We start from the raw sequence: 15,877 nt of genomic DNA, 5'->3' as shown, positions 1-15,877 counted from the left end.
ACAGAGTTGCATTTGCCCTATTTCTTATCTGCTTGGAAATTGTGCTGCTTTCCCAGCTGCAAAGGCAGCTCTGTTCCCAAGAATTTCAGCAAAGCCATGACCTCTTTCCAGGATCGTACAGTATACGGTGGCGGGGAGCCAGGGCTAATTATAGGCACAGGAAAAGGGGAGAGAGGCATTTGGAAAAGCTCTACCTTCCCAGCCACAGGGAGCAGGGTAGCAGGGCCACAGCCAAGCCCCTGACTGGAGCACCCCAAAGGGCTGCAAAGCCCAGGGAAGGAGAGAGAATCCCAGGGATCCAGCCCTCCTGGACTTCACTGTCCTCATTTTCTGGAGAGATGAGGGAAGATGGAAAGATGATAGAAAGATGTAAGCCAGCATTAACCTCATCTCACAGTACTTCACAATTCCAAAGTGCTCTGGTGGAGAGGGGAAGCCCCTTGGGGGGCAGCGAGAGCCCCACTGCCCCGGCACAGGTACAGCACCACCCCAGCCCCAGCCAGAACCAGACCCGGAATCTGAGCAGCTGACCCCATCTCCTAAAGGTGAATGATGGCACAAACCCCTCACTGTGCCCTTGTGCCCCAGCACTGCCCAGAAGCACGACCTGCAGAGATGCTGCCCAGTCTGGAGGCAAATAAAAAATGTGCATTATTTTAAACGCCAGCCAAGGCTCTCGGGCAAAGCCACGTGCAGGCTTAGAGCCAAGTTCATTGTCACTTGCTGAGCAGTGTCACAGGAGCCACCTCCCTCCCTGGACCCACTGCAGAAGTGGACAAGGACATGGTGACACACGTGCCCACGAGATCTTCCAGCAGGGAGGAGGCCGGGTAGGAAAGTACAAAACAGGCAGCAACTCTTTTAACCACCAGGCTCCTCTTCAGAGCCACATTTCTGCACAAAACAAAACCTGGGGAAGGTAAAAATCCCACCTAATGTTTCCTTTGAGGAAGGAAAAAAGAAAAAAAGCCAGGAACTTTCTCGCTTGCCACAATGGTTTTCATTTTCCACCAAATTAACTGGAGTCTCGACTCTGGCTGCCGGCAGATCCCCTCCCTGCCTGCTCGCTGCCGTGTGTGCCTGTGGGAATGTGTGGGTGTGTGGGTTTTGTTTTGCTTTCTGCACCGGCTCTGCAGACCATCTCCTGCTCTCGCCCATCGCAGCCTGCACGGCTCAGCCCAGCTCCATTGTCCAGCAGGGTGGACTTCCCTCTTCTCCAGCTGCAGCCTCGTGCGGGGCCGCTCTCCTTCCTCAAGAACCTCCAGAAACGTGGCTTGCAGGTATCCCGGCCCTCTGGGTGCTGCAGAGCTCTGGCCATCGCCAGCCACTCCGAGAAGGTCCCTACGTGGAGGGGAGGGGGTCAAGGTCGGGTGCTGCAAAGTGCTGGCATGGCTGTGCCCCCCGGGACAGGGGCCTGGCAGCACCAAGCAGGGCACCAGCGCAGCCTGCCAGCAGGAGAGCACCTCTCACTGAAGGAAGGAATCTGCCTGCCCATGGGTCCGACTGATGCCCTTTTCTGCTGGTCCTGTGGCAGCAGGAAGGGGGATCGGTGCACACCAGGTTTGCCCTGCTCCTGCCAGGAATCACCTCCTGCCAGCCTCCTGGGTAACAACCCCAGCTAAAACCCTGCCCGTGGTGCCCGGCCCCGGCGCTGCAGGCGCTCCCAGAAACGCTCCAAAGACTGAACCAGCCTTGGTACAAACCACAGCCAGCACTTTGTACATGACACCCCCCCCCTCCCCAGCTCCAACACTCCCAACGGGCACGTCAAGGAATGGATGGGAAGGCAAAGAGAAACAACTTCCCCACAGTTCACACCAAAGACCCCGGTACCGCCAGCACCCCCCAGCACCCACCCCACCCCAGCAGCAGCACGGAGCACAGACACCCATCCCCACAGAGCTGAGCCCACCTGGCTGGCACTGCTGGCACGTCCTGGTGGAGCACGTGGCCTCGGCAGGGCCAACACAGCCCCTTCCCACCCAGCTCCGCGGGCGCCGCCACGCACGGCTCAGCCCTAACGGGATAACAAGCTCACAATGAGATCCTAATGAAGGATTAGCGAAATACAGTTTAAAGAGATTAAGGCTGGGTGCAGCACTGAAACTTTTTTTTTTTTTTTTCCTCCTGAGAGCCCAGCAGAGGTGAGACACAGATTAGAGCCAACATGGATGGAGCTGGCATTCGCCGCTGGCTCCAGCGACTCGCGATGGTTTTCGCATCGCATTCGTGCAAAGAGGGGCCAGGGCTGTAAAAAGGATGGAGGAACACACAAAAAATGGCTCGTGGCGCCTGCAAGCCCTGCCCAAGGCGCTTCACAGCCAGCCAGAGGCTTCCTTCATCTCTCCCCTCCCACATCAGTCCCTTCCCATCTGCATCCCAGCTGTGCCCGATGCTCTCAGTCCCGTTCATAATGACTGTTGATGTTATCCGCCCAAGCCGGAGCCTTCCAAGGAGCCCCAGGGAAGCAGGTACTCAACTCTCATTCAGGGAAAGTTATTAATAGTAATTTCTTGGCTCTACACAAACAGAGCAAGAAGTCAGCCCTGGCCTGGGAGAGCTTGGCGTGACTGCCAGCCCCACGTGCTCCGAAAGGTCAGGAGTCTGGTTCGCCCCCAAATCAAACGAGGATGTTTAAAATAGAAGGCAACACATCTGGGGTTGCTTTTTGGCTTGTTTTGACCACTCATATTTTTTTTCTTCAACCACCAACACCACAAATTTTCTCCTCCTGAGAAAGGGCAACGTGACTGTCGCCCCATCACGGGTACCCAGGAGTGGGAATTTGCTAAACCAGCCCCAAGAGTGCTAATGCCCAGGGAGAAATGGGCAAGCGAGGCTGGTGCTGGGGGACGGGCTCGTCCCACGAGCTCAAACCCACCCCTCATTTCAGCCAAGTCCTCAAAAGCCACGCGACAAGAGGGAGGTGGGGAGCTGAGAAACATCCCTGTTGAGAGACTACAAAACAAATCAAATGAAGATGTTTGGAGCAGATCCAGATGTTTATTAGTGACGCACATGGAGGTATAAATAATTATCCGGTAGGAATTTTGTTCACAGGCAGCTCTCCCTTATCTAATCAGATCTCAGTGCGACATGGCCCCGGCCTCCCCCTGCTTAAAAAGTCTTGAGAAAACCAGATGCAAAATAAAAAAACCTCACTAGGGGCACCAATTTAATCCCATTAATCACTGTATACTGGGAGCAGAGCTGCCAGCACTCAGATCTCATCCAGGCACAGCTTAAGGGAGGATTTTTTCCTCCAGCAGGAGCACTGGCAGAGGGTCAGATCCTGCACGAGGGTGCAGAGGAGGGCCAGGAGCTGAACCCTCGCACCCTGCCCCATGTCCAGCACCAGGCATGGGTGAAGTGGCACCTGTGGGGACAGGAGCCACCGTGGCATTGGCTGGGCCCCTCCACACCAGTGCAAGGAGCTGGACAAGCTCTCCCCTGTAAGAAACCAACTGCTTAAAATACACTGGCCAACAAACCCCTCCCTTGTCCGGCTGCGTGGTACCGAGCGGCCTCTCCAGCGCCCGGACACTGCAATTACCTAAAAATAAATGCACCACAAACCTCGAGAGGCCAAATGGCTGAGGGGGATGAGGACAGCAGGGAACGTGCTCCAGCAGCACCGAGCCTGGCTGGAGGGACCAGCAGCCATGAGCAGCTGTCAGGCACCACCACGAAGCCCAAGCCAAAGGGTTCACATGCAACCGAAAAACAGGTAGAGAAAAGGCTTTAATTGCTGAAAAAAAACCACCACCTGAGCTGATTCTTCCTGGCCCTTAGCATCACCTAGCCCATGGGAGGTGCTGGCCCACTGAGCTGCACCACCACGCCCCACACCAGCAGCCCCTCACCCTGCCAACCCCCCCAGCACTGGAAATGCCAGCATTTCTGATGGTTTTCCAAAAATTTAACCAACCCAACCCACCATAGGAGAGGCTGCAGAGGGTTTTGCAGTGGCCAGAGAGGAGCAGTGTTGGAAACTTACTGTAGGAAATTGGCCGCTCGGCTCCAGCTCCTTGTCCCTACTGGTGGGAAAGTCTATAAATCTCTAATAAAGAAAAAAAAAAAATCCCCTCCCATTTTATTTCTTCTCTCTCCCCCCTTCCAAAGGATTGCGAAACTGAGAGGGCAGCCAGGGCTTGGATTCGCAGCATTTCTGAGTTCCTACAGAGTCTGGGCTCCCTGCCACCAGCAACAGCGGCTCTGGGGGTGTGGAAAAAGGGAGGAAAAAAAAAATAAAAAGAAGAAGAGGAGTAAAAAAAAATATATTTAAAAAGTCCTGTTTATTTTGGGGGATGAGAGAGGAAAGCTTGCACTGCACAAAGCGGGGTGGAGGGGGAGCGAGGCTCTGGCACTCCTGCAGGCACCGCACGTTTGGGAATCCAAGAGGCTTGGTTAAAACACCTCAGTGCTGGGTGGGGATACTGAGCTTGCAGAGGATGCTCCTTCCCAGAGTGTGCATGGGCAATAAGCAGCCTCGTGTGGAGGGAGGCAGCACCTCCCAGAGCAGCTGGACCCCCTCGAGGGCACCCATGGGTGCCAGCAGCAGCTCTGCTCTGCCCTGCCCTGACGCGGCCCCGGGCACTGTGAGGGGAATTACTGAAGACAGGCTGGAAGAAAAGCCTGCTCCAGCCGTGACCCAGATTCCCCTCCAGCCTGATCCCTCACTGAAGTCATAATCCTTGGAGGGCTTCTGGTCTTTTTTTTTTTTTTTTTTAAATACATCCCTGAGCGTTGCCATGGTGACGAGGGGGATGCTATAATTTCAGCATTATAGACTCCAGCGCGAGAACAGGAGGGAGAAGGTGGTGGAAATATGGATGAGCTGCACTGGTAATGCATTTTTAGGGGAAAAAAAAGAATTTAAAAAAAAGAAAGAACCAAGGCAGCACCTTTGCTGGGGCAGCAGAGGCTGGAGGAGCAGGGCCATGTCACAGCTGAAGGGATGCAGGGGATCATGGAATCGTGGAATGGTTTGGGTTGGAAAGGACCATAAAGATGGCCTCATTCCATCCCCTGCCATGGTCAGCAACACTTTCCACTAGACCAGGTCGCTCCAAGCCCTGTCCAACCTGGCCTTTGGAAATTCCAGTAATGGGGCAACCTAGACAACCTCTGCCAGGGCCTTACCATCCTCAGAGGGAGAAACTTCTTCCCCATATCCCACCTAACCCTGCCTTCTGTCAGTGTGAAGCTGTTCTCCCCTCATCCTGTCACTCCAGGTCCTTGTCCAAAGTCAATTCCAGCTCTCTAGGAGCCCTTTAGGCACTGGAAAGGGCTCTAAGGTTTACCTGGAGCCTTCTCTTCCCTGCAATGGGGACCTGCTCCTGTGCCTTGGCCAGAGTATCCACTTTGGGGCATCGTTGGTGCAGCAGCTTCCCTGGGCATGGGTACTCCAGGCCCCGCAGGGCTTTGGGGGATGCAGGCTGCCACCCTGCCAGGACACAGTGACAAGTCCTAAATCCATCTCCCAGAAAACCTTGTGGAACCCCAGCAGGAATAAGAACCCTATTTTGGGGTGGCCTTAGCCCAGCCCTCCACAGCTCAGCACCCAGACGATGCCAAAACTTTAAAAGAAGCAGCTCCAGAAGAGCTGCCCTCCCCTTTTTACCTCTGTTTCCCAGCACCTTTCCTTTCCACCTGCAGGTGCCCAAGGCATCCCAGTGCGAGCAGGATGTGGGAGACCCTGCTGGAATAAAACCCACCACTGCCTGTGTTTTTGCAAGGGCATGAGATACCTCTGGGTGTTCTTAACGTCCCACCACCTCGGTTCTGCCCTAGAGAGCCCCTGGGCTGATGTCTGTGAGTTTTCAGGCTGGCAGGTGACCTGTGACCCCACAGGTCAGGAGGGATGAACCAGGAACCCGATGGCTTCAGCCCCCCGCAGACCCTAGGGAGTTCAAGCTCTCCTGTGGCCCAGAAATAGCAAAACTGCACGAGCAGAAGCCAAACCAGCTTTAGGCACGTTTCCACCCCACTGCCGGGCACTGAACCGGCACCTGCTGTGACGAAAAATTTCCGAAAGACGCACAAATAAAAATAAGATCATACACAAACACCTCTGCCCAAACCCAGACCAACGGCCCATGACCCCATCACAAGAGAGACGGGCTGCCAGGGACTCACGGGGTCCCAAAGGAAGCCAGGCTGCCCCTGGGGATGCCAGGGCCACGCCACACGCAAGTGGGGAGGTGAGAAAAAGCTCTGGTCTGGTGCATGGCACTTGGCACCACATCCTCTGGCCATGCAGCCCTCACCCCTCAGCCTCTCTGAGGGGTGGGAGAGAGATCCTGACCACAAAACCCAGGTGCCCGGTGTCAAGGGCACTGAGACATCCCTGTCTCAGTCCTGCACTGGAGCCCTGGTGCCAGGGCACAGCTCAGTGGGGATCCTCGAGGGGCAGCGTGATGCTGGCACAAAAGGGTCTCCTGAGCTCTAAAAGCCAAAATAAAACCACAGCACGTCGCTGGAAAAGTGGGAACTCCAGGTGCAGGGTGGCAGCAGGTGCCAAGGACCCCCCATCAGGACTCAACGCGCTTGTTCCTCGCTGCAAAAAATCTTGTAGGACGCCGGTGGAAAAAATACCGTGACTGTTCTGTTTCCGTGCCCAAAGAGGAGCCAAACACCCAAACTACCACCCTCAGCATCTGACCTGTCAGGCCTTGGGCCATCAGAGCACTTTCAGCAGCACCCCAAGCTCCAAATTTAGCCTCAAAGGTATTTATCTCTGAGAAGCTAAAACCAAAGCTTCATTTGCATAACAAAAAGACCCCGATGCTCGGTGCAAGTGCTGCTGGCAGGGCAGAGGACATGCAAAGCAGCCTCTCTCTCCAAGGTCACCCAGGCAGATGCTGAGCCCGCCGTGGCTGGTCCTCTCCACTGGAAAGGACAAGGCAAGAACATCTTCCCATAAGGAAAGCAACTTCCCAACCTTCCCTCTTCCACCCCGTCCAGTCGGAGCAGCTCTCTCCAGCACAAAGGCAGGTGTGATATCCTGCTCGCTAAAGCACACACTCACATCTGGCCCTAGAGCTCAAAGACCTGAGGGCAACTACCAGGACTTTTCCAAACTCTCTCAATGTGTGTTGAGAGCTGGGCTCACCATTTTTCTCTGCTGGGTGCCAGTGGCTGGCGCGAGGACAGGCGGCTTTGTCCCCTCAGGAGCCCATGGGGAAGCAGGAGGCGAGGTACCCAACCCTCGGGCCTTTCCCCAGCAGCACCCCAAAGCAGCTCCCACGACCCCCGGGGCCCCCGGGAGCCACCAGGAACTGAGCCCAGCGGGACCCCCACCCCTCCCGAGGGAGCAGGCACAGCAGCTCCGTGCTCAGCTGTCGGACACCAGGTCAGCACCTGCTGCCACGCCGTGCCCGCAGCTCGAGCCAGCACCTGTCCCATTGTTTTGGGACAAAGTCCCTTCAGGAACTGGCGCCACCCAACCATCTCCTCCTTACCTCGCACTGACTGAATCCCCTCCTGCCCTGCCATCCTCAAAGCTCAACTGTACCAAAACCTCAGGGCGCCACAGCGAACCCAATAAAGCATCGCCGCGTCCCAGGCCGCTCCCAGAGCCAGATGTTCACCTCTCCCCCCCCCCGCGCAAGGAAATGCCAGCTCTGGGGAGAGGATTGATGGAGGAGCAAGAAGCAGCCACCAGCTGCCGCGGGAAGAGGCCTTGGCTGCCTTCACCACCAGCATCTTGCTCCAACCATTTGTTCTGCTTCTATTTTCGAAAGCGCTGGGGCTCAGCACTCCGCAGATCCCAGCCTCCCTCCCAGCCTCCCTCCCAGCCTCCCCACCGCCGAGCAAGGCGACAGATTTCTGCTAAGAGGCAGCGCAGGCTCCGCTCCCCATCTTGGCACGGCATCCATGCAGGGCTGGGGATATTTTTGATCGAGCGAGCCGAGAGGTGCTAGTTTTCCCGGCGGCTCGTTGCCGGCGCGTGGGAAGCACGGCCATGCCGAGTCAGGGAAGGTTGAGGATGGATACGTGATTGATCCCCGTGCTCAAAACCCTGGAGATGGGGCGTCAAATCCTCCTCAGTCGTGCAAAGCGAGACGTCCAGCGGCACATGGAGCTCTCTGGGAAAGCATCACCCAAGGGATGAGGCTGGAGATAAGGCCTGACTTTGGCTGCATCCCAACCCTCTGAGCCCTTCCCAGAGCCCCCACGCTGGTGCATGCTCCCATGTGATGCACACGCTGTCCATGTGATCCCAAGTGCTGCTCCACCCCAGAATACTCGATGGAAAACTGCCCCAAGCCCACGTCCAGGTAAGCCCTGCCTTCACCCAACCCTTCCACACCCTGTTCCAGTTATTGAAACAAATTTGCTGCTACCGCAGGGTTTTCCTAGGGCAGAGACATGTCTCCAGGGAACATGTAGTTTATCCCCTGGGATAAACCCAAGGGTTGGAACGAGATGATTTTTAAGATCCCTTCCCATCTATAATACCATCTGTGATAAGTGTGCCTAGAGGCACCTCCTCACCCCCATGGCCTCCCCAGTGCTGCCAGCACCAGAGACACTCGGTGACACACAAACCCCTTCCTTCTCCCCATGGTTCTTCCAGCAAGTTCTGAACCAGTCCAAGCTCCGTGTCCAACAGAGCCAAAGCCAGAGCTCCCCGCAGGAATTCCCAGCAGGAGGAGGGTGCTTGTGGCAGAGCCAGGCTGCAGCCACACCGGGATTTTAACAAACTGTGGGGTCCTCAGCCACCCCAACCTGCCACCCATCAGTGAGCCGAGCAGCAGCAGGGTCCCCACCCAGAGGAGGTGTCACGGGTGCCACAGGACACTGCACGCCAGGGATGGACACCATTCCCAGCCACAAATGACAGTCCCTCCCAGGGCTGGCAGCTCGCTCAGATGCCAGCAAGAAGCCCACAGGTACCAGCTCCACGGGGACATTCATCACGAGATTTAGACAAAGCACGACAGCTCAGCCCTCACCTGTAGTTACACACAGCCACTCTCTGCCTCTGTATGCCCAAAATGGGTGAAAAACATCATTTCTTGGCAGTCCCAAGCTTGCAGAAGGTCCTTCCCATGGTGGATGCCACCATGGACCAAGAGCACCCACGCCTGGAGCCCGATCCCTGCCATTCCCTGCCCCAGGCTCTCACCACAGTAGTTTATCTCCTGTTCCCAGCACTGAGCACAGCAGCTGCAGGGCAGGCCAGTCTTGGTGACCACCCGTGCAAAATAAAAAAAGGCTGGTCAGTCAAAATAATTTGTCCACATTCTTTATTGTAATTTTTTTCTTCCCTGCCAGTGGAAACTCCTGCTCCGGCACCATGTCTCAAGGTTACTGCTAGGGGTGGGGGAGGATTTCAGGTTTTACAACTGAAAAATTCCAGACAGAAATCCAGAAATGTTGCCAGTCTTTTACTGAACAGAAGTTCTTTATCCAATTAATTTATTTAACTTTTTTTTTTTTTTTTTACACTTGATGCAGCAGCAGGTTTAAGCAAACTCCTGCCCCTCAGATTTTGTCTGCTTTGATAGAAAATTCTCACTGATGCCATGAACATTTCCAATTCTCCATTTCCTTTTTAAGGAAAACCAAACCAGATGAATCTGACCCCACATATTTTCCCCACCTGCACGACATGGGATGTGTTCCTGGGTATGGCGCCTAGCGATTTTTCCCTGAAGTCTTTCAAAAATCGGAAAGGAAAAAATTTAAGAGTAAAAAAAAAAAATTTCATCTTCAAAATAAGAAGAGAAAAAAGACACTTTCGAAAAGGATGGAGGAAAGTCACTTTGTTCCAAAAGGCACTTCCATTTAAAAAAGAAGATGAAAACTTCCAAGCAGGGATATTTATAACCATTATTTTATATCCATCAATTAAATCCATTGATTATATCCATCAATAAAACCTTGCACATGAAGCTCCACCACATCCTCTGGAGCAGGTACCCCCAGGCCCACAGCCCCAGCACCCTCGGGGCCATGAGCTGCAGGATCCATCACACAGGAGGTGCTGATAATCCCCCTGTGGCAGAAGGAGGAGAGAGGAGAAGGAGGAAGGCCACTAGAAATCCTAAAATGATCCCTTGGCAGCCCTGGGGTGGGCTTGGGTAAAGGACCTGGCCCCACAGGCAGGTTCCGCTTCCCAAATCTCATTACTACTTTTTGGGGATGGAAAAAAAGGTAAAAAAAATAATTCAGGAGCCATGGATTTGTCCTGCCTCCTTCCAAAAAAAAAAAAAAAAAAAAAAAAAAAAAAGGCTGATGCAACAGCAGTGCTGCAGTGGGAGGTCACCCTTCCCCACAGCCCCCAGCTCCCAACCCGTGCCCCAAGCACCCCGGGCAGGGGGGCTGCAGGCACCTCCTCCTGGAAGCGGTTTGGGGTTTGTGCCGGACGCTTGCAGAAAGCTGTCTGAAGCTCTGGAAAGAGAAACGATTCCTCCTCCTCCTCCTCTTCCTCCCTGCCCAGAAATAGGTCATTTAATTACCCCCTTCCCAACCCCAACCAGCAGTGACTCAGGGCAGGAGGTGGGAGCGCTTCCACCCCGCGCCAGCAGCAGCCCAAAGCCGCCGCGCACGGCTTTGACCTTGAGCCGTTGTGCCAGCAGCACTGACAGGGCACAGCCGGCACAGATGGCAGGGCCTCAGCTGCCCACCTCTGCATTCCAGCTCGTGCTGGTCACTCACAGCCAGGAGGGTCGGGCCGCGGGTGCTGCCGACCCCCTCCCCGGGCAGGGCCACGTGCTGCCCCCGGGGAAACCGAGGGCTGATTGCAACCCTACGTGTCCTGCTCAGGTCCAGTCCGGCTGCTTGGGACACCACGGCGGCTCCTGGGTGGTGGCTGGAGCCTGACACATCCCAGCACAAGGCACCATCCTGCCCTTCCAGCTTGCCCTCACCAGGACACCGGGCCGGCACCGCTCCGGCTGCTCGGGCTCCGCGTGTGGCGGCACAAGAGGGACTGGGGGCATCCCTGGAGCTGGGGACTGGAGCACGGAGCTATTTAAAGTCCCACTGGGCAACATGGCAGTACCCAGCACTGGGAACAGGCCCCAGCAGCTGTTCCAGCATTCCAGCAGTCAGCCACAACCAGGACATCTCGCCGTGACCAGAGCCCTCCGGGTGACACAGATGGTGGCAGCAAGGACCCATCAGCATTGCATGCACCTCCTCTCATTATCCCCTTTTATATAGGGGAAGGTGCTCACCCATAGCTAAGAAGCACCCTGGGAATCATGGAGCAGCTGTGGTGTCCCTCCAGCCTTGTCGTGACCCACACAAAAACGGGACAAGTTTCCCCAAAAAACTGTTCCCATGCAGCTCAGAGGCCCAAGTCCCCCATCTTTTGCACCCCCATTTAAGAGAAAGCAAACCTAGACCCCACCCCCCCAAAATAAATCACTCCAAATTGGAGTATTTATCAAACCTTTGCTCTCCACATGGGCACTTTTTTTAGGATTTTTTAAAGGATGCAGGCTCTTGTCTGTTTTGCAAGCAGTGGGGAGCTACAGCAGGGAAACACCAAGAGCGAGGGAAAAGGGAAAATTAAAGAAGAACCACGAGCAAAGCAAAGTGGAGTGCAAGATGCAAACCGACAGATCCGGGGAGGCAGAGCTGCTGGCAGGCAGACGGCGAGATCCATCTTGAAAGCAAAAGCAAACTGCTGCTCACACAGGCAGAGGGAAAAACCTAGAGGTCTTCAGCACTGCCTGAGCTCTGATCAAACAAAGTGATTAACAAATCTCAGCTTTTTATTTAAAGCTTATCTAATTAGAGGAAAAAAAAGGAAAGGAAAAAAACAAAACCAAACCCCCGAGAGTCACATCGAGTGGTGAAGTCCCAGCGTTGGGGGGAGGTGAGGGGGTGATGCACCCCACAGTCCTGCTGGCACAAAGGAGAGGGCAAGCACAGCCAGGGGCTCACCCCACGGCACCAACACGGCCACACATTTCCATCCCTCCCCAGCCTTCCTCCTCCTCCCCTTCCTCCTCCTCACTTGCTCTCTGCTCACCGTGGCGGGCTCAGCAGCAGAGCCAAACCTTCCCGGGAGCAAGACTGTCATCTACAATAGAGTCACCTCTGAACCCGGGACAGCTCAGCCTCCAGGAACTGCCAAAATAGCGATAAAAATAAGAAAGAGCCCCTGGCCTGAGGAGTTCACCCTCCGAACAGATGGGACGGCGGCGGGGTGAGGCAGGGGGATATTTTTAGCTCTGGTTGCAGATGGGGAAGTCCGGCACAGCATCGACACGGCAGCCCCACCGCCGCCTGTGCAGCTCACCGTGCCTTGGGTCACCTCCACGTGCACTCCCGGGTATTAACAGGATTTAATGGGATGCTGCCTGCTCACTTCCTGAGCCTCAGGCACCACCTTCCAGGGCAGCTCGCACCATCACAGCGCCACATGGCATCTCACCACCACTGCCGGGGGCACCCAGTGGGGCAGCGGTGCTCCGGGGGAGCGGAACCAGTGTCAGCAACCCACAGCCCCGCTCCCTCTTTCCCCTTCGCTCCCAAAAAGGCCACGTCCCTGCAATCCATCACAGAGGAGAGATGCCACGCAGCATCCCATGGCGGGTTCCTCCCAGCACGCTCCAGGCGATGCCAACCTGACCCTGGCAAGCACTCTGGCTTGGAAAAAAAAAGAGGGAAAAGCAATTTCTGCCCCCTCACCACAGACGCTTTTTTTAGGTTCAAATGACTCGCCCAGGGTGTTTAGACGCATAGCTTGTAGCTGAGCCCTCCACACCTAGCTGAAGCCCTCCTGCTCCTTCGGGATGTGCCAAGCAGCATCTCCCACCTCTCTCATGTCCATCTTTCGTGAGCCAGGGCCTGCACCAGCAGTGACACCTCCCTGCCGGGCAGCTGCCGGCACCAGCTCCCGGCACACGCCGGCACCGCGGCAGCTGGGTCCCGCTCCCATACTTTTTGTCCGACACTTTCGGCTTTGTTCTCCCTCTCACAAAGCCGCCGTGAGGCTGCCCTGGCAGCACGAAGGGACCTTGAAGTGGATGCAGTTTATGACCATATTTAGGCTCCTTTATGTTGCCAGAGTCACAGTAAAGGGCTGCAGCGTTAAATGAGACTCAGACCCCACTTGTTTCACTTGGCAGCCTGGGAAAAATCCACCCCGGGTGACTCCAGCACCGTCCGTGCCTCCACCCTGCCCGCTCGGGGACAGCACAAAATAGCAACAGCCCTTTCCAGCTCTGCAGTTGCACTTCCCAAGAGGAGCCAGGAGCCCCATACCAGTGAGGAGGGGGGAATTTAACACATTAACCACCTCCCCCATTCCGAGAACACCACCAAAGCGTGGGGAAGCAAAGGGACGTGCCCAAGGTCACCTATTGACAAAGCCAGCACTTCTCAAGGTCCCAAGAGCCCCCCAGCAGGACTGAGCACACACAGGGACGCGACCACTCAGTATGAGGAGCCCCCGAGCTGGTTTGCGCTGGGGGAGAGCCTGGGCAGGAGTGGAAGCCCTGAGCCACCTGACACGGGAGCTAATGCCCCTTCAGCATGAGCACGTTAAATCCCTGCTGTGGCAGAGGCACCGGCGAAACCCGAGCAGTGGCCCCCACCGCCGCTGCGGGGACATCGGCCACCTGCTCGGAGCCGGCACAAGTGCAGATGCCTCAGCTCGGCAAAGCCGCGACAACTGCAGGGGCTGAAGGGCAAGGTGGTGGGAGTGGAAAGGAGAATCCATGAGGCCCATCCACAGGTCTGTGACCTTCTGGAGCCCATGGCGGTGATCCTGAGGGCAGGGAGAGCAGCTTGCTTTGGAGCTCCAAAGAGACAGGGGCAGCTCAGTGCTCACACACCAGGGCCACCAGCACCAAATCAGCTCAGGGAAGGAAAGAGCATAACGAGAATAACCCTTACCTACACCCAAAATCTGCACCCCGGGCCTGATGAGCGTCCCCGTCTCACTGAGGCCAGCACAGCCCCTTCCTCGTCAGCAGCAGGATTTCAGGCTGGCTGTCCCGGGACACTTTGAGAACATCCACCTTGGCGAAGCAATGCCAGCCCAAAAATCCATACACGGCCACGCACTGCAGGAGAAGGGGCTTAGGAGGGACAGGATGGGGCCTTCCCGGGGTGGGGGCAGGCAGAGGCGCTGAGCTGAAGGGCCAGGGGAATTTGCAGCAGCACAGGTGTCCCTGTCCCTGGCCACAGCAAGGAGGAGTCACTAGCCAAAACCGCGTGGCAGCTCTGACACTTGTGGAGGATTAGGAGGAGGGGACAGCCCAGCTGGTGGCCGCGCAGAGCTGGGGGTACCATGGGGGCTCCACGGGCGCAGGGGTAAGAGCTGCGTGTGTGGCACAACTGACCGTGTGCTGCTCTTGTGCGTGAGGGGGGAAAAAAAGGAAAAAAAAATAAAAAGAATAAAAACCAACGACAAAGCCAAAGGGGCTTGGGAGCTGCAGGGGAAGGGATAAGCCGCGGTCGAACGGGCGTCACAGATGCCGAACAGCCGCAGATGCCGGACGCCGTGCCACCGCATCCCCGCTCAGCATCGCCGGTCCCTCCGGCCAAGGAAGCGCTCGGCACCCCGGGGAGGCCGTGGCAGCGGTGACGCGGTTTGGCCCCACCGCGATACCCTGCTCCGGCCGCTGCCGGATGGAGCTGAGGAGGCGCTGAGCCCCCCCCCCGGACAAACAATCCCAGCTGTCGGCTCCGGAGCCGGCGCACGGCCAAGGCATGGACGCTCCAGGACTCGATTTACCGCCGGCTCTCCCAAAATCTGCTCTTGCCAATCAAACCGCAGCCCCCAGCGGCACCCGGAGCCTCGCCGGCGGGTCCCCCACAGCCCCCATGTCATCACCCTATGTCATACCAGGGAGGGCACCCCCCCCCCAACCCCCGAAATCCACCGGGCCCTGCTTCTCCCCGCGTCCCGCCAGGCCGCAGCGGGTCCCGTTCGGGGGTGGGCGCAGTGCCGCGGGTGGGCTCGTGGTCTGTCACCACGGGGGTCTCACGGGGACACTGCCCACCGCCCCGGAGCGGGGTGGACACCCCCAGCGCTGCCCCCCCACCCCACCGGCAGCACCCCGCGGGACCATGCCCGTGTGCCCGCACCCGGCACCCGCATCCCCCCCCCCCCGGTCCCGCGCCCCTCCGCGTCCCGCGCCGCCCTCACCTGTCCCCGCAGCGCCCAGGCCGAGCCGCCACCTCTTCCCCTTCCTCCCGCTCCCTCCTTCACCTCTGCACCATTTTGGTGACGGTTTGTTTTGAAGCCGAAGGGGGGGAGGAGGAGGAGGGAGGAGGGGGGCGCGGGGGAAGGATGTGCCGCTGCCGCCGCCGCCGCCGCCGCCGCCGCCGCCGCCGCCGCTGCTCCCGCCCCCGCCCATCCCCGCGCCTCGGGGCGGCTCCGTGCGGCGCGGGGGTCGGGGGGGGGGGGGTCCCTCTCCGCTCCCCCCACCCCAAAACCCCGCCGGGCTCCGCGCCCCGCCGAGGCCTCCCGGGGAAGGAGGAGGTTTTGGCGGGGGGGGGGGGGGGGGTGTCTCGTTCTCGGAAGTAAGCGCCAGAATCGCGAAACGTTAAAAGAAATCAAAAATAATAAAAAAATGAGAATTAGAAGGAGGGGGAAAAAAATAATAAAAAAAAATAAATAAATAAAACAACCCGACGGCGAAGAAGCGCGAGAGAGCGGGAGGGACCCACCTGAGCGGGGCGCGGACCGGCCGCTGCCGGGGCTGCGGCGGAGCCGGCGGGGAGCGACCATGGCCGGGCCCGGCCCAGCGTCAGGGGCGGCGGCGGCGGCGCGGGCGGCCAATGGCCGCGGCGGGGGGGAGCGAGCGGGGCCGGGGGGGGACGGGGTGGGACCGGGGCCGAGGGGGGCTGAGCCTGGGGGGGGGAACCGCGGCCTAGCGGGGCCGGGCCGGGGCCGAGCCAG

General features: G+C 57.5%; 1 protein-coding gene across 7 annotated transcripts in view; it reads right to left on the bottom strand.

Moving 5' to 3' along the window:
* MEF2D (myocyte enhancer factor 2D) overlaps nucleotides 1-15,725 on the bottom strand; it is a 75,235-nt gene extending 59,510 nt beyond the window's left edge. For 2 of the 7 annotated variants that reach the window (XM_053966956.1, XM_053966963.1), the window contains exon 1: nucleotides 15,122-15,229. The gene's annotated coding sequence lies outside the window, so the exon portion shown is untranslated. Of the gene's footprint in view, nucleotides 1-15,121; nucleotides 15,230-15,645 lie in introns of those variants that run through there. The other 5 variants (XM_053966959.1, XM_053966962.1, XM_053966964.1 and 2 more) reach the window with 5 other exon arrangements.
* Nucleotides 15,726-15,877: the final 152 nt, after the last annotated feature.

Source organism: Vidua chalybeata, chromosome 29, assembly GCF_026979565.1.
Source record: "Vidua chalybeata isolate OUT-0048 chromosome 29, bVidCha1 merged haplotype, whole genome shotgun sequence".
Taxonomy (NCBI): Eukaryota; Metazoa; Chordata; class Aves; order Passeriformes; family Viduidae; genus Vidua; species Vidua chalybeata.
Note: the sequence above shows the minus strand (reverse complement) of the source record. Positions and strands in the feature narration are given on the sequence as shown.